The sequence below is a fragment of the Mytilus californianus genome, unplaced genomic scaffold (genome assembly GCF_021869535.1).
Source record: "Mytilus californianus isolate M0D057914Y unplaced genomic scaffold, xbMytCali1.0.p SCAF_6, whole genome shotgun sequence".
Taxonomy (NCBI): domain Eukaryota; kingdom Metazoa; phylum Mollusca; class Bivalvia; order Mytilida; family Mytilidae; genus Mytilus; species Mytilus californianus.
Window position 1 is genome coordinate 29,401,759 of NW_026262712.1, and position 26,598 is coordinate 29,428,356.

The 26,598-nt window shown below is 37.7% G+C and overlaps 1 protein-coding gene and 1 long non-coding RNA gene across 3 annotated transcripts in view; one reads left to right on the forward strand and one right to left on the reverse strand.

Annotated features, from left to right (window-relative positions):
- The window catches only part of LOC127705049 (transcription intermediary factor 1-beta-like), a 605,637-nt gene that overhangs the window by 76,827 nt on the left and 502,212 nt on the right, over nucleotides 1-26,598 (reverse strand). The gene's annotated exons all lie outside the window — the stretch shown is intronic.
- The window catches only part of LOC127705054 (uncharacterized), a 36,040-nt gene that overhangs the window by 6,124 nt on the left and 3,318 nt on the right, over nucleotides 1-26,598 (forward strand). Inside the window, exon 3 of the long non-coding RNA XR_007983620.1 lies at nucleotides 1,964-2,145. This is a non-coding gene — a long non-coding RNA (uncharacterized LOC127705054). The remainder of the gene's footprint in view (nucleotides 1-1,963; nucleotides 2,146-26,598) is intronic.

Here is a 26,598-nt window from a genome sequence, read left to right on the forward strand (position 1 = left end):
ATGTGGCAACCGTCGTGTTAGCTTCAATATTTAATTGATTAACAATTTCAAATTTTATAATTAAGGTTCTTTTATACTGGGGGTTCTCATAACAAAAAAAAAAGATCCCCCAGGAATTCCTATTTATAGATATATGTAGCTCCTGTGGTTTGAAATCAATATCAAATACAAATGAGTATAAATTTAATTCATCAGTGAACCCGACAGAAAAACTAAGTGTAGGGCTGATCTGGGCAGACTTCCACTTGTTCCTAAGGGAACGACCATTTAACTTTAAGGGGGGGGGGGGGGGGGGTGGGGTTATGGTTTTTTTCCTAAAAAAATATTCTGATTCCCATATTGCTGAAAAAAAATATTTTGTTCAAGCAGAGGACAAAAAAAAATATTCTTAATCCAGATTTTCCCTATACCTTATAGTGTTGAACAAAATAATTTGATTGATAGCTTTGAAAAACTAAATAAAATTGTTCGCGCTTGCGCGAAATTTTTTTTTGGACTCAAACAAAAAAACATAAACCCCCCTTGAAGTTAAATGGTTGCTCCCTAACGAATTAGATTATATTCTCAATAAGTCTCGTTAAATTCTTTGTATTGGCCCAAAACTTTCACCTAATGGGATTTTACTTTTGGTCTTCATATGCAAAAAATAAATATCTCAGAACAAAAGTATCTGTCTTGTTCCAAATTTGAACTTAGTGACCACAATTTATTATTAGAAAGGGGAGATATCATATCTTGAAATATTAAGAGAGAAGAAATTATACAAACACTGTTATAAAATGAAAGACAAAATTCATTTCCTTTTATATTTTGAAATTACACTATTATTAAAAAAGTTCGTTTTAATGTTTTTTGTTTATGTCACATTGTTTTGTTTAAGGATGTTCGCTACTCTTGTTTTTGACTTTTTTTTGTCAGATATTCGGAATCCTCTAGTCTAATCCATTAAAAGATTTGCTCACTAATCCCCACTTTTCTTTTCATAATTTTATTGCATATTGTTTAAAAAGCCATTTTTTAAAATCACAAAAAAACCTTGTTATTTTTTTCATAGTTTTTGAAAGAAAAAAAAATGCCAAGGTTAAATGTATGAAAAGCCTAGAGAGAATCATTTCCCGCCAAATTTTCAATTGCTTATATCTCAAAAACAAGAACACGGACTTTCCATTTTATTCTGCTTTCTAAATTCCTTAATATATATACTATCAATTGATAACAGTATTTTGAAATAAACGGAGGCACGACAATCCTTTAGTTAGGTAATGCCGAATATGTAAATAGACAATAATAGTGCATTGACTTGACATATCAACGATATAAGGATGAGGCTTAGAAACGGGGAAATGCGAGGCTCTGCCGAGCTTTTTCCCCGTTTCGGGCCGAATCCTTATATCGTTGATATGTCAAGTCAATGCACTATTATTGTCTTTATACTGCAATCTAAAAAAAGCATTTTCAATTGTTGTTTAATGTGTTAATGTTATTATTTTATTTAAATATTGGAAAACTTTCCCCTTTTATAAAAAGGCCTCATACCATGCAGGCGGAGAAATATACAACACAATGAAATGTACATTACCTGTTGAAACCCGCAATCGATGGTGAACGAATTTGTTTGAGAATGAACTAAAATATCAACAATTAATAAGCATAAAACATAATGATTTATAGTTTGCAAACCAAAAATATTAACAAGTGAAATATGTTTTGCAAACTATAAATTGCAAAAGAAATAAGTTTGAGTCGTTGTATACATTGGAAACAAGAACAGGTTGAATAGGTCGTATGAATAATTAATTATAATTTCGGTAATTTCTATTTAAATATTCATGAGGAAAAGTGATATCAGGTCAGTGACTGTATATGACATAGAAATATACGGTCAACGCATTTTGACTGCTCAAATAGAACGAGTGCAGTATAAACTTTAATCTTTAACAGGTGACAATGACTTATATTTCAGCACTATTTACAGTGTTGGTGGATTAGTCATTGGAATTTTAATTTTCCTCGCAATATTAGCAGCAATATGTTTTGGAGTCTGCGCAGTGTGTGGATGGTCCTGTGGATGTTTAAAAACAACTGAAGCCCCACGACAATTCCGGTCAGGAACAAATCGTGTCGCTGTCACTGACTCTTCTGACAGTAAGAAAATTAGTTGATGAAAATACTAACTACAAATTTTAGAAAACAGTTTTAACTTTTCAATTTCCTGTAATATCTAAAAAAAGAAGAGGCAGAAGATACAAAATCAACCATAAAAATCATATGTCAAAGAAAAACCGATAATCCCATAAAGAAAAAAAAAAAAAAATAAACTGAAAACTAAGAAAAAAACAATCGTCAGTTTACAAATTGCCACATAGAAAAATAAAGACCGAGCAACAAAAACCATAAACAAAATGTAGTCTGAAAATTTCCACTGGTATCAAAGGTTTTTCTTATAAATTATTTGATTATATTTCCACAGCATGATACGGTAGTCTCTTTCTCCTGATATCTCTCTCAAACTAGCTTGAGAGCTTTCGGTATTGGTCCTCTTTCTCCTGAGATCGCTCTTAAGCTTGAGAGCTTTAGGTATTGGTACCTCTTTCTCCTGATATCCCTCTCAAGCTCTCAAGCTTTAGTTATTGGTTCCTTTTTCTCCTGTAATCGATCTCAAGCTCTCAAGCTTTATATATTGGTTCCTCTTTCTCCTGATATCGCTCTCAAACTTGAGAGAGAGCTTTAGGTATTGTTTCCTCTTTCTCCTAATATCGCTCTCAAGCTTTAGGTATTAGTTACTCTTTCTCCTGATATCGCTCTCAAGCTTTAGGTATTGGTTCCTCTTTCTCCTGATATCGCTCTCAAGCTTTAGATATTGGTTTCTATTTCTCCTAATATCGTTCTCAAGAATGAGGGAGAGCTTTAGGTATTGGTTCCTCTTCTCCTGAAATCGCTCATAAGCTTTAGGTATTGGTTCCTCTTTCTCCTGAAATTGCTCTTAAGCTTGAGAGCTTTGGGTATTGGTTCTTTTTTCTCCGGATATCTCTCTCAAGCTTCAGATCTTAAGGAATTGGTCTCATTTCTCCTGAGATCGCTCTCAAGCTTGGTTCCTATTTCTCCTGATATCTCTCTCAAGCTCTCAAGCTTTATGTATTGGTTCCTCCTTCTCCTGATATCGCTCTCAAGCTTTAGGTATTATTTACTCTTTCTCCTGATACCGCTCTCAAGCTTTAGGTATTGGTTCCTCTTTCTCCTGATATTGCTCTTAAGCTTGAGAGCTTCAGGTATTGGTTCCTCTTTCTCATGATATCTCTCTCAAGTTTCAGAGCTTTAGGTATTGGTCCTATTTCTCCTGAGATCGCTCTCAAGCTTGAGAGCGTTAGGCATTGGTTCCTATTTCTCCTGATATCTCTCTCAAGCTCACAAGCTTTAGGCATTGGTTCCTTTTTCTCCTGATATCGATCTCAAGCTTGAGAGCTTTAGGCATTGGTTCCTCTTTCTCCTGATATCTCTCTCAAGCTTTAACTATTGTTTCCTCTTTCTCCTGATATATCTCTCAAGCTCTCAAGCTTTATGTATTGGTTCCTCTTTCTCTTGATATCACCCTCAAGCTTTAGGTATTAGTTACTCTTTCTCCTGATACCGCTCTCAAGCTTTAGGTATTGGTTCCTCTTTCTCCTGATATCGATCTCAAGTTTGAGAGCTTTAGGCATTGGTTCCTCTTTCTCCTGATATCTCTCTCAAGCTTTAAGTATTGTTTCCTATTTCTCCTGTTATCTCTCTGAAGCTCTCAAGCTTTATGTATTGGTTCCTCTTTCTCCTGATATTACCCTCAAGCTTTAGGTATAACTAGTAGTTACTCTTTCTCATGATACCGCTCTCAAGCTTTATATATTGGTTCCTCTTTCTCCTGATATCGTTCTCAAGCTTTAGGTATTAGTTCCTCTTTCTCCTGATATCGCTCTCAAGCTTGAGAGAGAGCTTTGGGAATTGGTTCCTCTTTCTCCTGATATCGCTCTCAAGCTTCAGAGCTTTAGGTATTGGTCTCATTTCTCCTGAGATCGCTCTCAAGCTTGAGAGCGTTAGGTATTGGTTCCTATTTCTCCTGATATCTCTCTCAAGCTCTGAAGCTTTATGTATTGGTTCCTCCTTCTCCTGATATCGCTCTCAAGCTTTTGGTATTAGTTACTCTTTCTCCTGATACCGCTCTCAAGCTTTAGGGATTGGTTCCTCTTTCTCCTGATATTGCTCTTAAGCTTGAGAGCTTCAGGTATTGGTTCCTCTTTCTCATGATATCTCTCTCAAGTTTCAGAGCTTTAGGTATTGGTCCTATTTCTCCTGAGATCGCTCTCAAGCTTGAGAGCGTTAGGCATTGGTTCCTATTTCTCCTGATATCTCTCTCAAGCTCACAAGCTTTAGGTATTGGTTCCTCTTTCTCCTGATATCGATCTCAAGCTTGAGAGCTTTAGGCATTGGTTCCTTTTTCTCCTGATATTACCCTCAAGCTTTAGGTATTACTAGTAGTTACTCTTTCTCATGATACCGCTCTCAAGCTTTAGATATTGGTTCCTCTTTCTCCTGATATCGTTCTCAAGCTCTAGGTATTGGTTCCTCTTTCTCCTGATATCGCTCTCAAGCTTGAGAGAGAGCTTTGGGAATTGGTTCCTCTTTCTCCTGATATCGCTCTCAAGCTTCAGAGCTTTAGGTATTGGTCTCATTTCTCCTGAGATCGCTCTCAAGCTTCAGAGCGCTAGGTATTGGTTCCTATTTCTCCTGATATCTCTCTCAAGCTCTCAAGGTTTAGGTATTGGTTCATCTTTCTTCTCATATCAATATCAAGCTCTCAAGGTTTATGTATTGTTTCCTCTTTCTTCTGATATCTCTCTCAAGCTCTCAAGCTTTATGTATTGGTTCCTCCTCCTAATATCGCTCTCAAGCTTTAGGTATTAGTTACTCTTTCTCCTGATACCGCTCTCAAGCTTTAGGTTTTGGTTCCTCTTTCTCCTGATATTGCTCTTAAGCTTGAGAGCTTCAGGTATTGGTTCTTCTTTCTCATGATATCTCTCTCAAGTTTCAGAGCTTTAGGTATTGGTCCTATTTCTCCTGAGATCGCTCTCAAGCTTGAGAGCGTTAGGCGTTGGTTCCTATTTCACCTAATATCTCTCTCAAGCTCACAAGCTTTAGGTATTGGTTCCTCTTTCTCCTGATATCACCCTCAATCTTTAGGTATTAGTTACTCTTTCTCCTGATACCGCTCTCAAGCTTTAGATATTGGTTCCTCTTTCTCCTGATATTGTTCTCAAGCTTTAGGTATTGGTTCCTCTTACTCCTGATATCGTTCTCAAGCTTTAGGTATTAGTTCCTCTTTCTCCTGATATCGCTCTCAAGCTTGAGAGAGAGCTTTGGGAATTGGTTCCTCTTTCTCCTGATATCGCTCTCAAGCTTCAGAGCTTTAGGTATTGGTCTCATTTCTCCTGAGATCGCTCTCAAGCTTGAGAGCGTTAGGTATTGGTTCCTATTTCTCCTGATATCTCTCTCAAGCTCTCAAGCTTTATGTATTGGTTCCTCCTTCTCCTGATATCGCTCTCAAACTTTAGGTATTAGTTACTCTTTCTCCTGATACCGCTCTCAAGCTTTAGGTATTGGTTCCTCTTTCTCCTGATATTGCTCTTAAGCTTGAGAGCTTCAGGTATTGGTTCCTCTTTCTCATGATATCTCTCTCAAGTTTCAGAGCTTTAGGTATTGGTCCTATTTCTCCTGATATCTCTCTCAAGCTCACAAGCTTTAGGTATTGGTTCCTCTTCCTCCTGATATCGATCTCAAGCTTGAGAGCTTTAGGCATTGGTTCCTTTTTCTCCTGATATTACCCTCAAGCTTTAGGTATTACTAGTAGTTACTCTTTCTCATGATACCGCTCTCAAGTTTTAGATATTGGTTCCTCTTTCTCCTGATATCGTTCTCAAGCTCTAGGTATTGGTTCCTCTTTCTCCTGATATCGCTCTCAAGCTTGAGAGAGAGCTTTGGGAATTGGTTCCTCTTTCTCCTGATATCGCTCTCAAGCTTCAGAGCTTTAGGTATTGGTCTCATTTCTCCTGAGATCGCTCTCAAGCTTGAGAGCGTTAGGTATTGGTTCCTATTTCTCCTGATATCTCTCTCAAGCTCTCAAGGTTTAGATATTGGTTCATCTTTCTCCTCATATCAATATCAAGCTCTCAAGGTTTATGTATTGTTTCCTCTTTCTCCTGATATCTCTCTCAAGCTCTCAAGCTTTATGTATTGGTTCCTCCTTCTCCTGATATTGCCCTCAAGCTTCAGGTATTAGTTACTCTTTCTCCTGATACCGCTCTCAAGCTTTAGATATTGGTTCCTTTTTCTCCTGATATTGCTCTTAAGCTTGAGAGCTTCAGTTATTGGTTCTTTTTTTTCATGATATCTCTCTCAAGTTTCAGAGCTTTAGGTATTGGTCCTATTTCTCCTGAGATCGCTCTCAAGCTTGAGAGCGTTAGGCATTGGTTCCTATTTCTCCTGATATCTCTCTCAAGCTTCAGATCTTTAGGAATTGGTCTCATTTCTCCTGAGATCGCTCTCAAGCTTGAGAGCGTTAGGTATTGGTTCCTATTTCTCCTGATATCTCTCTCAAGCTCTCAAGCTTTATGTATTGGTTCCTTCTTCTCCTAATATCGCTCTCAAGCTTTAGGTATTAGTTACTCTTTCTCCTGATACCGCTCTCAAGCTGTAGGTATTGGTTCCTCTTTCTCCTGATATTGCTCTTAAGCTTGAGAGCTTCAGGTATTGGTTCTTCTTTCTCATGATATCTCTCTCAAGTTTCAGAGCTTTAGGTATTGGTCCTATTTCTCCTGAGATCGCTCTCAAGCTTGAGAGCGTTAGGCGTTGGTTCCTATTTCACCTACTATCTCTCTCAAGCTCACAAGCTTTAGGTATTGGTTCTTCTTTCTCCTGATATCTCCCTCAAGCTTTACGTATTAGTTACTCTTTCTCCTGATACCGCTCTCAAGCTTTAGATATTGGTTCCTCTTTCTCCTGATATTGTTCTCAAGCTTTAGGTATTGGTTCCTCTTTCTCCTGATATCTCTCTCAAGCTTGAGAGCTTTAGGCATTGGTTCCTCTTTCTCCTGATATCTCTCTCAAGCTTTAAGTATTGTTTCCTCTTTCTCCTGTTATCTCTCCTAAGCTCTCAAGATTTATGTTTTGGTTCCTCTTTCTCCTGATATTACCCTCAAGCTTTAGGTATAACTAGTAGTTACTCTTTCTCCTGATACCGCTCTCAAGCTTTAGATATTGGTTCCTCTTTCTCCTGATATCGTTCTCAAGCTTTAGGTATTGGTTCCTCTTTCTCCTGATATCGCTCTCAAACATGAGAGAGAGCTTTGGGAAATGGTTCCTCTTTCTCCTGAGATCGCTCTCAAGCTTGAGAGCGTTAGGTATTGGTTCCTATTTCTCCTGATATCTCTCTCAAGCTCTCAAGCTTTAGGTATTGGTTCCTCTTTCTCCTGATATTGCTCTTAAGCTTGAGAGCTTCAGGTATTGGTTCCTCTTTCTCATGATATCTCTCTCAAGTTTCAGAGCTTTAGGTATTGGTCCTATTTCTCCTGATATCTCTCTCAAGCTCACAAGCTTTAGGTATTGGTTCCTCTTCCTCCTGATATCGATCTCAAGCTTGAGAGCTTTAGGCATTGGTTCCTTTTTCTCCTGATATTACCCTCAAGCTTTAGGTATTACTAGTAGTTACTCTTTCTCATGATACCGCTCTCAAGTTTTAGATATTGGTTCCTCTTTCTCCTGATATCGTTCTCAAGCTCTAGGTATTGGTTCCTCTTTCTCCTGATATCGCTCTCAAGCTTGAGAGAGAGCTTTGGGAATTGGTTCCTCTTTCTCCTGATATCGCTCTCAAGCTTCAGAGCTTTAGGTATTGGTCTCATTTCTCCTGAGATCGCTCTCAAGCTTGAGAGCGTTAGGTATTGGTTCCTATTTCTCCTGATATCTCTCTCAAGCTCTCAAGGTTTAGATATTGGTTCATCTTTCTCCTCATATCAATATCAAGCTCTCAAGGTTTATGTATTGTTTCCTCTTTCTCCTGATATCTCTCTCAAGCTCTCAAGCTTTATGTATTGGTTCCTCCTTCTCCTGATATTGCCCTCAAGCTTCAGGTATTAGTTACTCTTTCTCCTGATACCGCTCTCAAGCTTTAGATATTGGTTCCTTTTTCTCCTGATATTGCTCTTAAGCTTGAGAGCTTCAGTTATTGGTTCTTTTTTTTCATGATATCTCTCTCAAGTTTCAGAGCTTTAGGTATTGGTCCTATTTCTCCTGAGATCGCTCTCAAGCTTGAGAGCGTTAGGCATTGGTTCCTATTTCTCCTGATATCTCTCTCAAGCTTCAGATCTTTAGGAATTGGTCTCATTTCTCCTGAGATCGCTCTCAAGCTTGAGAGCGTTAGGTATTGGTTCCTATTTCTCCTGATATCTCTCTCAAGCTCTCAAGCTTTATGTATTGGTTCCTTCTTCTCCTAATATCGCTCTCAAGCTTTAGGTATTAGTTACTCTTTCTCCTGATACCGCTCTCAAGCTGTAGGTATTGGTTCCTCTTTCTCCTGATATTGCTCTTAAGCTTGAGAGCTTCAGGTATTGGTTCTTCTTTCTCATGATATCTCTCTCAAGTTTCAGAGCTTTAGGTATTGGTCCTATTTCTCCTGAGATCGCTCTCAAGCTTGAGAGCGTTAGGCGTTGGTTCCTATTTCACCTACTATCTCTCTCAAGCTCACAAGCTTTAGGTATTGGTTCTTCTTTCTCCTGATATCTCCCTCAAGCTTTACGTATTAGTTACTCTTTCTCCTGATACCGCTCTCAAGCTTTAGATATTGGTTCCTCTTTCTCCTGATATTGTTCTCAAGCTTTAGGTATTGGTTCCTCTTTCTCCTGATATCTCTCTCAAGCTTGAGAGCTTTAGGCATTGGTTCCTCTTTCTCCTGATATCTCTCTCAAGCTTTAAGTATTGTTTCCTCTTTCTCCTGTTATCTCTCCTAAGCTCTCAAGATTTATGTTTTGGTTCCTCTTTCTCCTGATATTACCCTCAAGCTTTAGGTATAACTAGTAGTTACTCTTTCTCCTGATACCGCTCTCAAGCTTTAGATATTGGTTCCTCTTTCTCCTGATATCGTTCTCAAGCTTTAGGTATTGGTTCCTCTTTCTCCTGATATCGCTCTCAAACATGAGAGAGAGCTTTGGGAAATGGTTCCTCTTTCTCCTGAGATCGCTCTCAAGCTTGAGAGCGTTAGGTATTGGTTCCTATTTCTCCTGATATCTCTCTCAAGCTCTCAAGGTTTAGGTATTGGTTCATCTTTCTCCTCATATCAATATCAAGCTCTCAAGGTTTATGTATTGTTTCCTCTTTCTCCTGATATCTCTCTCAAGCTCTCAAGCTTTATGTATTGGTTCCTCCTTCTCCTGATATTGCCCTCAAGCTTCAGGTATTAGTTACTCTTTCTCCTGATACCGCTCTCAAGCTTTAGATATTGGTTCCTTTTTCTCCTGATATTGCTCTTAAGCTTGAGAGCTTCAGTTATTGGTTCTTTTTTCTCATGATATCTCTCTCAAGTTTCAGAGCTTTAGGTATTGGTCCAATTTCTCCTGATATTGGTCTTAAGCTTGAGAGCTTCAGTTATTGGTTCTTTTTTCTCATGATATCTCTCTCAAGTTTCAGAGCTTTAGGTATTGGTCCTATTTCTCCTGAGATCGCTCTCAAGCTTGAGAGCGTTAGGCATTGGTTCCTATTTCTCCTGATATCGCTCTCAAGCTTCAGAGCTTTAGGTATTGGTCTCATTTCTCCTGAGATCGCTCTCAAGCTTGAGAGCGTTAGGTATTGGTTCCTATTTCTCCTGATATCTCTCTCAAGCTCTGAAGCTTTATGTATTGGTTCCTCCTTCTCCTGATATCGCTCTCAAGCTTTTGGTATTAGTTACTCTTTCTCCTGATACCGCTCTCAAGCTTTAGGGATTGGTTCCTCTTTCTCCTGATATTGCTCTTAAGCTTGAGAGCTTCAGGTATTGGTTCCTCTTTCTCATGATATCTCTCTCAAGTTTCAGAGCTTTAGGTATTGGTCCTATTTCTCCTGAGATCGCTCTCAAGCTTGAGAGCGTTAGGCATTGGTTCCTATTTCTCCTGATATCTCTCTCAAGCTCACAAGCTTTAGGTATTGGTTCCTCTTTCTCCTGATATCGATCTCAAGCTTGAGAGCTTTAGGCATTGGTTCCTTTTTCTCCTGATATTACCCTCAAGCTTTAGGTATTACTAGTAGTTACTCTTTCTCATGATACCGCTCTCAAGCTTTAGATATTGGTTCCTCTTTCTCCTGATATCGTTCTCAAGCTCTAGGTATTGGTTCCTCTTTCTCCTGATATCGCTCTCAAGCTTGAGAGAGAGCTTTGGGAATTGGTTCCTCTTTCTCCTGATATCGCTCTCAAGCTTCAGAGCTTTAGGTATTGGTCTCATTTCTCCTGAGATCGCTCTCAAGCTTCAGAGCGCTAGGTATTGGTTCCTATTTCTCCTGATATCTCTCTCAAGCTCTCAAGGTTTAGGTATTGGTTCATCTTTCTTCTCATATCAATATCAAGCTCTCAAGGTTTATGTATTGTTTCCTCTTTCTTCTGATATCTCTCTCAAGCTCTCAAGCTTTATGTATTGGTTCCTCCTCCTAATATCGCTCTCAAGCTTTAGGTATTAGTTACTCTTTCTCCTGATACCGCTCTCAAGCTTTAGGTTTTGGTTCCTCTTTCTCCTGATATTGCTCTTAAGCTTGAGAGCTTCAGGTATTGGTTCTTCTTTCTCATGATATCTCTCTCAAGTTTCAGAGCTTTAGGTATTGGTCCTATTTCTCCTGAGATCGCTCTCAAGCTTGAGAGCGTTAGGCGTTGGTTCCTATTTCACCTAATATCTCTCTCAAGCTCACAAGCTTTAGGTATTGGTTCCTCTTTCTCCTGATATCACCCTCAATCTTTAGGTATTAGTTACTCTTTCTCCTGATACCGCTCTCAAGCTTTAGATATTGGTTCCTCTTTCTCCTGATATTGTTCTCAAGCTTTAGGTATTGGTTCCTCTTACTCCTGATATCGTTCTCAAGCTTTAGGTATTAGTTCCTCTTTCTCCTGATATCGCTCTCAAGCTTGAGAGAGAGCTTTGGGAATTGGTTCCTCTTTCTCCTGATATCGCTCTCAAGCTTCAGAGCTTTAGGTATTGGTCTCATTTCTCCTGAGATCGCTCTCAAGCTTGAGAGCGTTAGGTATTGGTTCCTATTTCTCCTGATATCTCTCTCAAGCTCTCAAGCTTTATGTATTGGTTCCTCCTTCTCCTGATATCGCTCTCAAACTTTAGGTATTAGTTACTCTTTCTCCTGATACCGCTCTCAAGCTTTAGGTATTGGTTCCTCTTTCTCCTGATATTGCTCTTAAGCTTGAGAGCTTCAGGTATTGGTTCCTCTTTCTCATGATATCTCTCTCAAGTTTCAGAGCTTTAGGTATTGGTCCTATTTCTCCTGATATCTCTCTCAAGCTCACAAGCTTTAGGTATTGGTTCCTCTTCCTCCTGATATCGATCTCAAGCTTGAGAGCTTTAGGCATTGGTTCCTTTTTCTCCTGATATTACCCTCAAGCTTTAGGTATTACTAGTAGTTACTCTTTCTCATGATACCGCTCTCAAGTTTTAGATATTGGTTCCTCTTTCTCCTGATATCGTTCTCAAGCTCTAGGTATTGGTTCCTCTTTCTCCTGATATCGCTCTCAAGCTTGAGAGAGAGCTTTGGGAATTGGTTCCTCTTTCTCCTGATATCGCTCTCAAGCTTCAGAGCTTTAGGTATTGGTCTCATTTCTCCTGAGATCGCTCTCAAGCTTGAGAGCGTTAGGTATTGGTTCCTATTTCTCCTGATATCTCTCTCAAGCTCTCAAGGTTTAGATATTGGTTCATCTTTCTCCTCATATCAATATCAAGCTCTCAAGGTTTATGTATTGTTTCCTCTTTCTCCTGATATCTCTCTCAAGCTCTCAAGCTTTATGTATTGGTTCCTCCTTCTCCTGATATTGCCCTCAAGCTTCAGGTATTAGTTACTCTTTCTCCTGATACCGCTCTCAAGCTTTAGATATTGGTTCCTTTTTCTCCTGATATTGCTCTTAAGCTTGAGAGCTTCAGTTATTGGTTCTTTTTTTTCATGATATCTCTCTCAAGTTTCAGAGCTTTAGGTATTGGTCCTATTTCTCCTGAGATCGCTCTCAAGCTTGAGAGCGTTAGGCATTGGTTCCTATTTCTCCTGATATCTCTCTCAAGCTTCAGATCTTTAGGAATTGGTCTCATTTCTCCTGAGATCGCTCTCAAGCTTGAGAGCGTTAGGTATTGGTTCCTATTTCTCCTGATATCTCTCTCAAGCTCTCAAGCTTTATGTATTGGTTCCTTCTTCTCCTAATATCGCTCTCAAGCTTTAGGTATTAGTTACTCTTTCTCCTGATACCGCTCTCAAGCTGTAGGTATTGGTTCCTCTTTCTCCTGATATTGCTCTTAAGCTTGAGAGCTTCAGGTATTGGTTCTTCTTTCTCATGATATCTCTCTCAAGTTTCAGAGCTTTAGGTATTGGTCCTATTTCTCCTGAGATCGCTCTCAAGCTTGAGAGCGTTAGGCGTTGGTTCCTATTTCACCTACTATCTCTCTCAAGCTCACAAGCTTTAGGTATTGGTTCTTCTTTCTCCTGATATCTCCCTCAAGCTTTACGTATTAGTTACTCTTTCTCCTGATACCGCTCTCAAGCTTTAGATATTGGTTCCTCTTTCTCCTGATATTGTTCTCAAGCTTTAGGTATTGGTTCCTCTTTCTCCTGATATCTCTCTCAAGCTTGAGAGCTTTAGGCATTGGTTCCTCTTTCTCCTGATATCTCTCTCAAGCTTTAAGTATTGTTTCCTCTTTCTCCTGTTATCTCTCCTAAGCTCTCAAGATTTATGTTTTGGTTCCTCTTTCTCCTGATATTACCCTCAAGCTTTAGGTATAACTAGTAGTTACTCTTTCTCCTGATACCGCTCTCAAGCTTTAGATATTGGTTCCTCTTTCTCCTGATATCGTTCTCAAGCTTTAGGTATTGGTTCCTCTTTCTCCTGATATCGCTCTCAAACATGAGAGAGAGCTTTGGGAAATGGTTCCTCTTTCTCCTGAGATCGCTCTCAAGCTTGAGAGCGTTAGGTATTGGTTCCTATTTCTCCTGATATCTCTCTCAAGCTCTCAAGGTTTAGGTATTGGTTCATCTTTCTCCTCATATCAATATCAAGCTCTCAAGGTTTATGTATTGTTTCCTCTTTCTCCTGATATCTCTCTCAAGCTCTCAAGCTTTATGTATTGGTTCCTCCTTCTCCTGATATTGCCCTCAAGCTTCAGGTATTAGTTACTCTTTCTCCTGATACCGCTCTCAAGCTTTAGATATTGGTTCCTTTTTCTCCTGATATTGCTCTTAAGCTTGAGAGCTTCAGTTATTGGTTCTTTTTTCTCATGATATCTCTCCCAAGTTTCAGAGCTTTAGGTATTGGTCCAATTTCTCCTGATATTGGTCTTAAGCTTGAGAGCTTCAGTTATTGGTTCTTTTTTCTCATGATATCTCTCTCAAGTTTCAGAGCTTTAGGTATTGGTCCTATTTCTCCTGAGATCGCTCTCAAGCTTGAGAGCGTTAGGCATTGGTTCCTATTTCTCCTGATATCTCTCTCAAGCTTCAGATCTTTAGGAATTGGTCTCATTTCTCCTGAGATCGGATCGCTCTCAAGCTTGAGAGCGTTAGGTATTGGTTCCTATTTCTCCTGATATCTCTCTCAAGCTCTCAAGCTTTATGTATTGGTTCCTCCTTCTCCTAATATCGCTCTCAAGCTTTAGGTATTAGTTACTCTTTCTCCTGATACCGCTCTCAAGCTTTAGGTATTGGTTCCTCTTTCTCCTGATATTGCTCTTAAGCTTGAGAGCTTCAGGTATTGGTTCTTCTTTCTCATGATATCTCTCTCAAGTTTCAGAGCTTTAGGTATTGGTCCTATTTCTCCTGAGATCGCTCTCAAGCTTGAGAGCGTTAGGCGTTGGTTCCTATTTCACCTACTATCTCTCTCAAGCTCACAAGCTTTAGGTATTGGTTCTTCTTTCTCCTGATATCTCCCTCAAGCTTTACGTATTAGTTACTCTTTCTCCTGATACCGCTCTCAAGCTTTAGATATTGGTTCCTCTTTCTCCTGATATTGTTCTCAAGCTTTAGGTATTGGTTCCTCTTTCTCCTGATATCTCTCTCAAGCTTGAGAGCTTTAGGCATTGGTTCCTCTTTCTCCTGATATCTCTCTCAAGCTTTAAGTATTGTTTCCTCTTTCTCCTGTTATCTCTCCTAAGCTCTCAAGATTTATGTTTTGGTTCCTCTTTCTCCTGATATTACCCTCAAGCTTTTTCTCCATATATCGTTCTCAAGCTTTAGGTATTGGTTCCTCTTTCTCCTGATATCGCTCTCAAGCATGAGAGAGAGCTTTGGGAAATGGTTCCTCTTTCTCCTGAGATCGCTCTCAAGCTTGAGAGCGTTAGGTATTGGTTCCTATTTCTCCTGATATCTCTCTCAAGCTCTCAAGGTTTAGGTATTGGTTCATCTTTCTCCTCATATCAATATCAAGCTCTCAAGGTTTATGTATTGTTTCCTCTTTCTCCTGATATCTCTCTCAAGCTCTCAAGCTTTATGTATTGGTTCCTCCTTCTCCTGATATTGCCCTCAAGCTTCAGGTATTAGTTACTCTTTCTCCTGATACCGCTCTCAAGCTTTAGATATTGGTTCCTTTTTCTCCTGATATTGCTCTTAAGCTTGACAGCTTCAGTTATTGGTTCTTTTTTCTCATGATATCTCTCTCAAGTTTCAGAGCTTTAGGTATTGGTCCTATTTCTCCTGAGATCGCTCTCAAGCTTGAGAGCGTTAGGCATTGGTTCCTATTTCTCCTGATATCTCTCTCAAGCTTCAGATCTTTAGGAATTGGTCTCATTTCTCCTGAGATCGCTCTCAAGCTTGAGAGCGTTAGGTATTGGTTCCTATTTCTCCTGATATCTCTCTCAAGCTCTCAAGCTTTATGTATTGGTTCCTCCTTCTCCTAATATCGCTCTCAAGCTTTAGGTATTAGTTACTCTTTCTCCTGATACCGCTCTCAAGCTTTAGGTATTGGTTCCTCTTTCTCCTGATATTGCTCTTAAGCTTGAGAGCTTCAGGTATTGGTTCTTCTTTCTCATGATATCTCTCTCAAGTTTCAGAGCTTTAGGTATTGGTCCTATTTCTCCTGAGATCGCTCTCAAGCTTGAGAGCGTTAGGCGTTGGTTCCTATTTCACCTACTATCTCTCTCAAGCTCACAAGCTTTAGGTATTGGTTCTTCTTTCTCCTGATATCTCCCTCAAGCTTTACGTATTAGTTACTCTTTCTCCTGATACCGCTCTCAAGCTTTAGATATTGGTTCCTCTTTCTCCTGATATTGTTCTCAAGCTTTAGGTATTGGTTCCTCTTTCTCCTGATATCTCTCTCAAGCTTGAGAGCTTTAGGCATTGGTTCCTCTTTCTCCTGATATCTCTCTCAAGCTTTAAGTATTGTTTCCTCTTTCTCCTGTTATCTCTCCTAAGCTCTCAAGATTTATGTTTTGGTTCCTCTTTCTCCTGATATTACCCTCAAGCTTTAGGTATAACTAGTAGTTACTCTTTCTCCTGATACCGCTCTCAAGCTTTAGATATTGGTTCCTCTTTCTCCTGATATCGTTCTCAAGCTTTAGGTATTGGTTCCTCTTTCTCCTGATATCGCTCTCAAGCATGAGAGAGAGCTTTGGGAAATGGTTCCTCTTTCTCCTGATATCGCTCTCAAGCTTGAGAACTTCAGGTATCGGTCCCTTTTTCTCCTGATATCGCTCTCAAGCTTGAGAGAGAGCTTTAGGTATTGGTTCCTCTTTTTTCTTGAAATCGCTCTCAAGCTTTATGTATTGGTTCCTCTTTCTCTTGATATTCCTCTTATGATTGACAGCTTTAGGTATTGGTTCCTCTTTCTCCTGATATCTATCTCAAGCTTGAGAGCTTTAGGTATTGGTCCTATTTCTCCCGAGATCACTCTCAAGCTTGAGCGCGTTAGGTATTGGTTCCTATTTCTCCTGATATCTCTCTCAAGCTCTCAAGCTTTATGTATTGGTTCCTCCTTCTCCTGATATCGCCCTCAAGCTTTCGGTATTAGTTACTATTTTTCCTGATACCGCTCTCAAGCTTTAGATATTGGTTCCTCTTTCTCCTGATATCTCTCTCAAGTTTTAGGTATTGGTTCCTCTTTCTCCTGATATCTCTCTCAAGCTTTAGGTATTGGTTCCTCTTTCTCCTGATATCGCTCTGAAGAATGAGAGAGGACTTTAGTTATTGGTTCCTCTTTCCTCTGATATCGCTCTTAAGCTTTAGGTATTGGTTCATCTTTCTCCTGATATCGATATCAAGCTCTCAAGGTTTTTGTATTATTTCTTCTTTCTCCTGATATCTCTCTCAAGCTCACAAGGTTTATGTATTGTTTCCTCCTTCTCCTGATATCGCCCTCAAGCTTTAGGTATTAGTTACTATTTCTCCTGATACCGCTCTCAAGCTTTAGGTATTGGTTCCTCTTTCTCCTGATATTGCTCTTAAGCTTGAGAACTTCAGGTAATGGTTCGTCTTTCTTATGATATCTCTCAAGTTTCAGAGCTTTAGGTATTGGTCCTATTTCTTCTGAGATCGCTCTCAAGCTTGAGAGCGTTACGCATTGGTTCCTATTTCTCCTGATATCTCTCTCAAGCTCACAAGCTATAGGTATTGGTTCCTCTTTCTCCTGATATCTCTCTCAAGCTCTCAAGCTTTATGTATTTGTTTCTCTTTCTCCTGATATCTCTCTCAAGCTTTAACTATTGTTTCCTTTTTCTCCTAATATATCTCTCAAGCTTTATGTATTAGTTACTCTTTCTCCTGATACCGCTCTCAAGCTTTAGATATTGGTTCCTCTTTCTCCTGATATCGTTCTCAAGCTTTAGGTATTGGTTCCTCTTTCTCCTGATATCGATCTCAAGCTTGAGAGCTTTAGGCATTTGTTCCTCTTTCTCCTGATATCTCTCTCAAGCTTTAAATATTGTTTCCTCTTTCTCCTGTTATCTCTCTCAAGCTCTCAAGCTTTATGTATTAGTTCCTCTTTCTCCTGATATTACCCTCAAGCTTTAGGTATTACTAGTAGTTACTCTTTCTCCTGATAGCGCTCTCAAGCTTTAGATATTGGTTCCTCTTTCTCCTGATATCGTTCTTTAGCTTTAGGTATTGGTTCCTCTTTTTCCTAATATCGCTCTCAAGCTTGAGAGAGAGCTTTGGGAATTGGTTCCTTCTTCTCCTGATATCGCTCTCGAGCTTGAGAACTTCAGGTATCGGTTCCTTCTTCTCCTGATATCGCTCTCAAGCTTGAGAGAGAGCTTTAGGTATTCGTTCTTCTTTCTCTTGAAATCGCTCTCAAGCTTTAGGTATTGGTTCCTCTTTCTCCTGATATCGCTCTCAAGCTTGAGAGAGAGCTTTGGGAATTGGTTCCTCTTTCTCCTGATATCGCTCTCAAGCTTGAGAACTTCAGGTATCGGTTCCTCTTCCTCCTGATATCTCTCTCAAGCTTGAGAGAGAGCTTTAGGTATTGGTTCCTCTTTCTCCTGAAATCGCTCTCAAGCTTTAGGTATTGGTTCCTCCTTCTCCTGATATTGCTCTTAAGCTTGACAGCTTTAGGTATTGGTTCCTATTTCTCCTGATATCTCTCTCAAGCTCTCAAGCATTAGGTATTGGTTCCTCTTTCTCCTGATATCGATCTCAAGCTTGAGAGCATAAGGTATTGTTTCCTCTTTCTCCTGATATCTCTCTCAAGTTTTAGGTATTGGTTACTCTTTCTGCTGATATCGCTCTCAAGAATGTGAGAGTGCTTTAGGTATTGGTTCCTCTTTCCTCTGATATCGCTTTTAAGCTTTAGGTATTGGTTCATTTTTCTCCTGATATCGATATCAAGCTCTCAAGGTTGATGTATTATTTCCTCTTTCTCCTGATATCTCTCTCAAGCTCCCAAGCTTAATGTATTGGTTCCTCCTTCTCCTGATATCGCCCTCAAGCTTTAGGTATTAGTTACTCTTTCTCCTGATACCGCTCTCAAGCTTTAGGTATTGATTCCTCTTTCTCCTGATATTGCTCTTAAGCTTGAGAGCTTCAGGTATTGGTTCCTCTTTCTCATGATATCTCTCTCAAGTTTCAGGGCTTAAGGTATTGGTCCTAATTCTCCTAAGATCGCTCAAGCTTGAGAGCGTTAGGCATTGGTTCCTCCTTCTCCTGATATCTCTCTCAAGCTCACAAGCTTTAGGTATTGGTTCCCCTTTCTCCTGATATCGATCTCAAGCTTGAGAGCGTTAGGCATTGGTTCTTTTTTCTCCTGATATCTCTCTCAAGCTTTAACTATTGTTTCCTCTTTCTCCTGATATCTCTCGCAAGCTCTCAAGCTTTATGTATTGGTTCCTCTTTCTCCTGATATCACCCTCAAGCTTTAGGTATTAGTTACTCTTTTTCCTGATACCGCTCTCAAGCCTTAGATTTTGGTTCCTCTTTCTCCTGATATCGTTCTCAAGCTTTAGGTATTAGTTCTTCTTTCTTCTGATATCGATCTCAAGCTTGAGAGCTTAAGGCATTGGTTCCTCTTTCTTCTGATATCTCTCTCAAGCTTTAAGTATTGTTTCCTCTTTCTCCTGTTATCTCTCTCAAGCTCTCAAGCTTTATGTATTGGTTCCTCTTTCTCCTGATATCACCCTCAAGCTTAAGGTATTACTAGTAGTTACTCTTTCTCCTGATACCGCTCTCAAGCTTTAGATATTGGTTCCTCTTTCTCCTGATATCGTTCTCAAGCTTTAGGTATTGGTTCCTCTTTCTCCTGATATCGCTCTCAAGCTTGAGAGAGAGCTTTAAGAATTGGTTCCTCTTTCTCCTGATATCGCTCTCAAGCTTGAGAACTTCAGGTATCGGTTCCTCTTTCTTCTGATATCGCTCTCAAGCTTTAGGTATTGGTTCCTCTTTCTCCTGATATTGCTCTTAAGCTTGACAGCTTGAGGTATTGGTTCCTCTTTCTCCTGATATCTGTCTAAAGCTTGAGAGCTTTAGGTATTGGTCCTATTTCTCCTGAGATCGCTCTCAAGCTTGAGCGCGTTAGGTATTGGTTCCTATTTCTCCTGATATCTCTCTCAAGCTCTCAAGCTTTAGGTATTGGTTTTTCTTTCTCCTGATATCGATCTCAAGCTTGAGAGCTTTAGGTATTGTTTCCTCTTTCTCCTGATATCTCTTTCAAGCTTTAGGTATTGGTTCCTCTTTCTCCTGATAAAGCTCTCAAGCTTGAAAGAGCTTTAGGTATTGGTTCCTCTTTCTTCTGATATCACTCTTAAGCTTTAGGTATTTGTTCCTCTTTCTCCTGAAATCGCTCTCAAGCTTAAGGTATTGGTTCCTATTTCTTCTGATATCGATCTCAAGCTTGAGAGCTTTAGGTATTGTTTCCTCTTTCTCTTGATATCTCTCTCAAGCTTTAGGTATTGGTTCCTCTTTCTTCTAATATCTCTCTCAAGCTCTCAAGCTAGGTATTTGTTCCTCTTTCTCCTGATATCGCTTTGAAGCTTGAGAGAGAGCTTTAGGTATTTGTTCTTTTTTCTCCTGATATCGCTCTCAAGCTTGAGAGAGAGCTTTAGGTATTTGTTCCTCTTTCTCCTTATATCGCTCTCAAGTTTGAGAGGGAGATGTAGGTATTGGTTCCTCTTTCTGCTGATATCGCTCTCAAGCTTGAAAGAGAGATTTGGGCATTGGTTCCTCTTTCTCCTGATATCGCTCTCATGCTTGAAAGCTTTAGGTATCAGTTCCTCTTTCTCCTGATATCGCTTTCAAGCTTGTGAGAGAGCTTTAGGTATTGGTTCCTCTTTCTTCTGATAAAGCTCTCAAGCTTTAGAGAGCTTTAGGTATTGATTCCTCTTTCTTCTGATATCGCTCTTAAGCTTAATGTATTTGTTCCTCTTTCTCCTGAAAACGCTCTCAAGCTAAAGGTATTGCTTCCTATTTCTTCTGATATCGATCTCAAGCTTAAGAGCTTTAGGTATTGCTTCCTCTTTCTCTTGATATCTCTCTCAAGCTTTAGGTATTGGTTCCTCTTTCTTCTAATATCTCTCTCAAGCTCTCAAGCTAGGTATTTGTTCCTCTTTCTCCTGATATCGCTCTGAAGCTTGAGAGAGAGCTTTAGGTATTGGTTCTTTTTTCTCCTGATATCGCTCTCAAGCTTGAGAGAGAGCTTTAGGTATTTGTTCCTCTTTCTCCTTATATCGCTCTCAAGTTTGAGAGAGAAATGTAGGTATTGGTTCCTCTTTCTGCTGATATTGCTCTCAAGCTTTATGTATTGTTTCCTCTTTCCCCTGATATCTCTCTCAAGCTTTAGGTATTGGTTCCTCTTTCTCCTGATATCTCACTCAAGCTCTCAAGCTTTATGTGTTGGTTCCTCTTTCTGTTGATATCGCTCTCAAGCATTAGGTATTAGTTACTCTTTCTCCTGATACCGCTTTCAAGCTTTAGGTATTTGTTCCTCTTTCTTCTGATATCGCTCTCAAGCTTTAGGTATTTTTTCCTCTTTCTCCTGATATCGCTCTCAAGCTTTAGGTATTGGTTCCTCTTTCTCCTGATATCGCTCTCAAGAATGAGAGAGAGCTTTATATAGGTATTGGTTCCTCTTTCTTCTGATATCGCTCTCAAGCTTTAGGTATTGGTTCTTCTTTCTCCTGATATCGCTGTAAAGCTTGAAAGAGAGCTTTGGGCATTAGTTCCTCTTTCTCCTGATATCGCTCTCAAGCTTGAGAGAGAGCTTTAGGTATTGGTTCCTCTTTCTTCTGATATCGCTCTCAAGCTTTAGGTATTGGTTCCTCTTTCTCCTGAAATCGCTCTCAAGCTTAAGGTATTGGTTCCTCTTTTTTCTGATATCGTTCTCAAGCTAGAGAGAAAGCTTTAGGTATTGGTTCCTCTTTCTCCTGATACCGCTCTCAAGCTTGAGAGTATTAGGTATTGGTTCCTCTTTCTCCTGATATCGCTCTCAAGCTTTGGAGAGAGCTTTAGGTATTGGTTCCTTTTTTTCCTGATATCGCTCTGAAGCTTGAGAGAGAGCTTTAGGTATTTGTTCCTCTTTCTCCTGATATCGCTCTCAAGCTTGAGAGAGAGCTTTAGGTATTGGTTCTTTTTTCTCCTGATATCGCTCTCAAGCTTGAGAGAGAGCTTTAGGTATTGGTTCTTTTTTCTCCTGATATCGCTATCAAGCATGAGAGAGAACTTTAGGTATTGGTTCCTTCTTCTCCTGATATCGCTCTGAAGCTTGAGAGAGAGCTTGAGGTATTGGTTCCTCTTTCTTTTGAGATCGCTCTCAAGCTTTAGGTATTGGTTCCTTTTTCTCCTGAAATCGGTGTCAAGCTTAAGGTATTGGTTCCTCTTTTTTCTGATATCGCTTTCAAGCTAGAGAGAAAGCTTTAGATATTGGTTCCTCTTTCTCCTGATACCGCTCTTAAGCTTGAGAGCTTTAGGTATTGGTTCCTCTTTCTCCTGATATCGCTCGCAAGCTTTGGAGAGAGTTTTAGGTATTGGTTGCTTTTTCTCCTGATATCGCTCTCAAGCTTGAGAGAGAGCTTTAGGTATTTGTTCCTCGTTCCCTTGATATCGCTCTCAAGCTTGAGAGAGAGCTTTAGGTATTGGTTCTTTTTTCTCCTGATATCGCTCTTAAGTCAAATATCTCATCGAAAACTCTAAACAAAATTAATATACCAATATCATAGAACACAAAAAGGGAAACAGTAGTAAATTATGGAAGCACCTACATACCGTCAACGGAACCGACAATCATACCAGTATTAAAATCATAAGTGATTGTAAAAAAAAGGAAATTTTAGAACCGAAAAGCGTTGCTGATGTATTTAATGCTTATTTCACAAATATCACAGATAATCTTAATATAAATCAAAACAGCAACAATAGTTCCTTTAACAAACTTGATGATTTCCTATCGGGTCATGTACCAGATAACGTGTATTTTTCTATACCACTTATGAGTAATGATTTTGTGTGTTTACAACTAAAAGCACTAGATGAATCAAAAGCAACAGGTCTTGATAACATAAGTGCAAAGTTTTTAAAGATGTCTTCTCATGCTATTTCACTACCACTTTGTCATATTTTTAACTTAAGTATTAAAAAATGTATTTTTCCATCTTCATTTAAACTTGCAAAAGTCATACCAGTTTATAAGAACAAAGGTTCAAAACAGGATGTTTTTAATTACAGACTCATTGTAATTTTACCACTCATTTCTAAAATCCTCGAAAAACATGTGAAAACACACTTAGTAAAGTATCTTAATAAATACAACTTATTGTATAGAATGCAGTCAGGCTTTCGCGTAAACCATTCTTGTCAAACTGCGTTAACAGCTTTATTGGATAAATGGCTTAAAGCCATTGATGATGGCGATCTTGTTGGGGCAGTGTTTCTAGATCTAGCAAAAGCCTTTGATCTTCTCAATCATGAACTGCTTATTTAAAAATTAAACAAATACAAATGTGCTTATACTTCGTTACGATGGTTTACATCATATTTGGCTGACAGATATCAGATGGTATCTATTTCAAATACATTTTCAGACTTACAAAAACAAAAAACGGGTGTACCTCAAGGATCCGTTTTAGGACCTGTGTTGTTTTTACTTTTTATAAATGATCTTCCTTTGTTTAATCCTAATCATAACACCGATTTATTTGCTGATGATAGCACCATATCAGTCATTGGACAAAACAAAAGTTGTATCAGTCAAAAACTTAATACGGTTTTACAAGATATTTTTCGCTGGTGTGATGACAATAAAATGGCTGTAAATGTATCTAAAACGAAGGCTATATGTATTGGCTCTAAACAGAAGCTTTCAGTTACATCAAATGAAAACATTAATATTGCTATGAATAAACAACAAATTAAAGAAAGTACATGTGAAAAGGTTCTAGGTATTTTTATTAATGCATCTCTACCCTGGTCTTCTCATATTGATTATATCATAAAAAGGGTTAACTCTTCTTTAGCTTTACTAAAAAGGATAAAAAAATATTTAAATCACAAAGCTAGACAAATGTTCCATAACGCTTACGTTTTACCTCACTTAGATTATTGTTGTTCAATATGGGGAAACTGTAATAACTTTCTATTAGATAGTTTACTAAAACTGCAAAACCGAGCAGCAAGAATAATTTTAGACGAACATGATTACACCAAACCTTCAAGCGAATTATTTCACGAATGTAACATTGTGCCGATTACACAAACAATACATTATCATAAATCATTACTAATGTATAAGGCAAAACATGGCTTAGGTCCAAAATATATGTCCAGTCTTATTTTATCAGCTTCTGCAAACCAAAAATACAATACGAGATTTTCGTCCTCAGATAATTTTATAATTCCAAAACCAAATACAGAGTTGTATAAGTCTAGTTTCTCGTACAATTGACCAAAAGTATGGAATGCTCTTCCTAATTCAATTAAAAAATCAAACACAGTATTAAATTTAAACATAACTACAAATCTATGTACTTTTAACATTACCATAATATTTGTACTGTAATGCCATATATAATAATTGTTTATTGTATTTAAATTGTATAACATCTTTATTTATCATTATTATTGAATATGTATTGTTTATTTTTAATGTAATTATTATTGTATTAAGAGAGCCTTATTGAAAATTGGTGTAATCCAAATGAGTTACTCTCTCTAAATAAAGATATTATTATTATTATTATTATTATTATTATTATTATTATTATTATAGAGAGAGAGAGCTTTAGGTATTGGGTCTTTTTCTCCTGATATCGCTCTCAAGCTTGAGAGAGAGCTTTAGGTATTTGTTCCTCTTTCTCCGGATATCGCTCATAAACTTGAGCTCTAAATGTTTTGGTCGGGGGGCTTTTATTTATATTAATATAAAAAGTTATAAATTGGGTATGGCTCATGAAAAAAATGGAAATATGATTTATTTAAGAGTGCATTTTATTAAATTAAACTTAAGAACTGAACAAACCACCTGCGTTTTCTGCATGTACATGATATCACTCTCAAGTTTGAGAGAGAGATTTAGGTATTGGTTCCTCTTTCTCCTGATATCGCTCATAAACTTGAGCTCTAAATGTTTGGTTGGGGGGCTTTTATTTATATTAATATAAAAAGTTATAAATTGGGTATGGCTCATGAAAAAAATGGAAATATGATTTATTTAAGAGTGCATTTTATTAAATTAAACTTAAGAACTGAACAAACCACCTGCGTTTTCTGCATGTACATGATATCACTCTCAAGTTTGAGAGAGAGATTTAGGTATTGGTTCCTCTTTCTCCTGATATTGCTCTCAAGCTTGAGAGAGAGCTTTAGGTATTGGTTCCTCTTTCTGCTGATATCGCTCATAAACTTGAGCGCTAAATGTTTTGGTTGAGGGGCTTATATATATATATATTAATATAAAAAAAAGTTATAAATTGGGTATGGCACATGATAAAATGGAAATATGATTTATTTAAGAGCACATTTCATGAAATTAAACTTAAGAACTGAAAAAAAAAACACCTGCGTTTACTACAAGCACATGATATATGTTCTAGTTCTAGCTCATTAAAAAAAAAACATGTTTATTTTTTTTTCTATTTTCTTTCGATGATCTTTTCTATGTAATAAGGTTATCTGTTCATAACTCATTTGAAAAACAAATATTTTTTTTTGTATTCTCTTTTGGTAAACTTCTTCTGCGTAATAAGATTACAATTTTCTACGTTATAATGTTTATACTAGTCAATGTTTCACTGAGCATGCATCCACAGGACTTGCAATCTTAGATTTGTTGTCTGATGTTTATAGTTAATGCTTCACTGAGCATGCGTCACAGGACTCGCCATCGTAGATATGTTGTCTGATGTTTATAGTCAATGTTTAACTGAGTATGTGTCCACAGGACTCGCCATCTTAGATATGTTGTCTGATGTTTATAGTCAATGTTTCACTAAGCATGCGTCCACAGGACTCGCCATCTTAGATATGTTGTCTGATGTTTATAGTCAATGTTTAACTGAGTATGCGTCCACAGGACTCGCCATCTTAGATATGTTGTCTGATGTTTATAGTCAATGTTTAACTGAGTATGCGTCCACAGGACTCGCCATCTTAGATATGTTGTCTGATGTTTATAGTCAATGTTTCACTAAGCATGCGTCCACAGGACTCGCCATCTTAGATATGTTGTCTGATGTTTATAGTCAATGTTTCACTAAGCATGCGTCCACAGGACTCGCCATCTTAGATATGTTGTCTGATGTTTATAGTCAATGTTTCACTAAGCATGCGTCCACAGGACTCGCCATCTTAGATGTGTTGTCTGTTTATGTTGTCTGCTGTTTATAAGTAGGTAGGTGAAATGTATGTTTTATAAAATTTGCAAAAAATACAAAAGTGGGAACTAATTAAATTATCCAAATTATCTTGAAAATATTCCTATACAGCGACATCATACGCTGAGCAAACAGTTCAGTCAGTCCGTCTGTCCATTAAAACTTCCGTAACAGCATTGATTCCATCACGAAGAAGTCAGTGGCATCAATAGAGATTCCATAGAGTCAAACAATTTACATGCTCAATTTGATCTCGACGATTTCTTTATGTTCAATCATTGCAAATGACTATTTTTTTAAGTCAGGTCAACATTTCAAAGATCTGAAAAGAAGATGATTTTTTGATTATTGAGTAGAAACAAATTTTCTGAAAGCAAATATTTTGACTTTATCGTTGAAATTTTGAGTTTAAAATGGTTGAAAATTTCATGACTTAAAAGTCCAAGACTAAAGGTTGAAAATTCCAGTCAAATTAAACATTTCATAATTTCAAATGTCGAAATCTCGACTTCAAAGTTCCATTTTTTTGCTGTATCCCTAATACGTTTCTGTATTACAGAAATTTTAGTACTAAGCACTTTTCAATATGGGAAGCGGTTATTATGTTGGGGCGGCTAGGTGGTTCCACTCTAGTGTCAGATTTTATATCATTATTTCTATTTTGATCTCTATAATTATTAAGTGTTACTATTATTTATATTAATGTTTTATTATTATTATTATTATTATTATTATTATTATTATTATTATTATTTTTTATTTTTTTTATTTTCATTATTATCATTATAATTATTAGTATTTATTTATTTATTTTCAGTATTATTTATTATTATTATTATTATAATTATTATAATCATTATTATTATTATTATTATTATTATTATTATTATTATTATTATTATTATTATTATTTTTTTTTTTATTTTTTTTATTTTCATTATTTTCATTATTATCATTATAATTATTAGTATTTATTTATTTATTTTCAGTATTATTTATTATTATTATTATTATAATTATTATAATCATTATTATTATTATTATTAATATTATTACTATTATTATTATTATTATTATTATT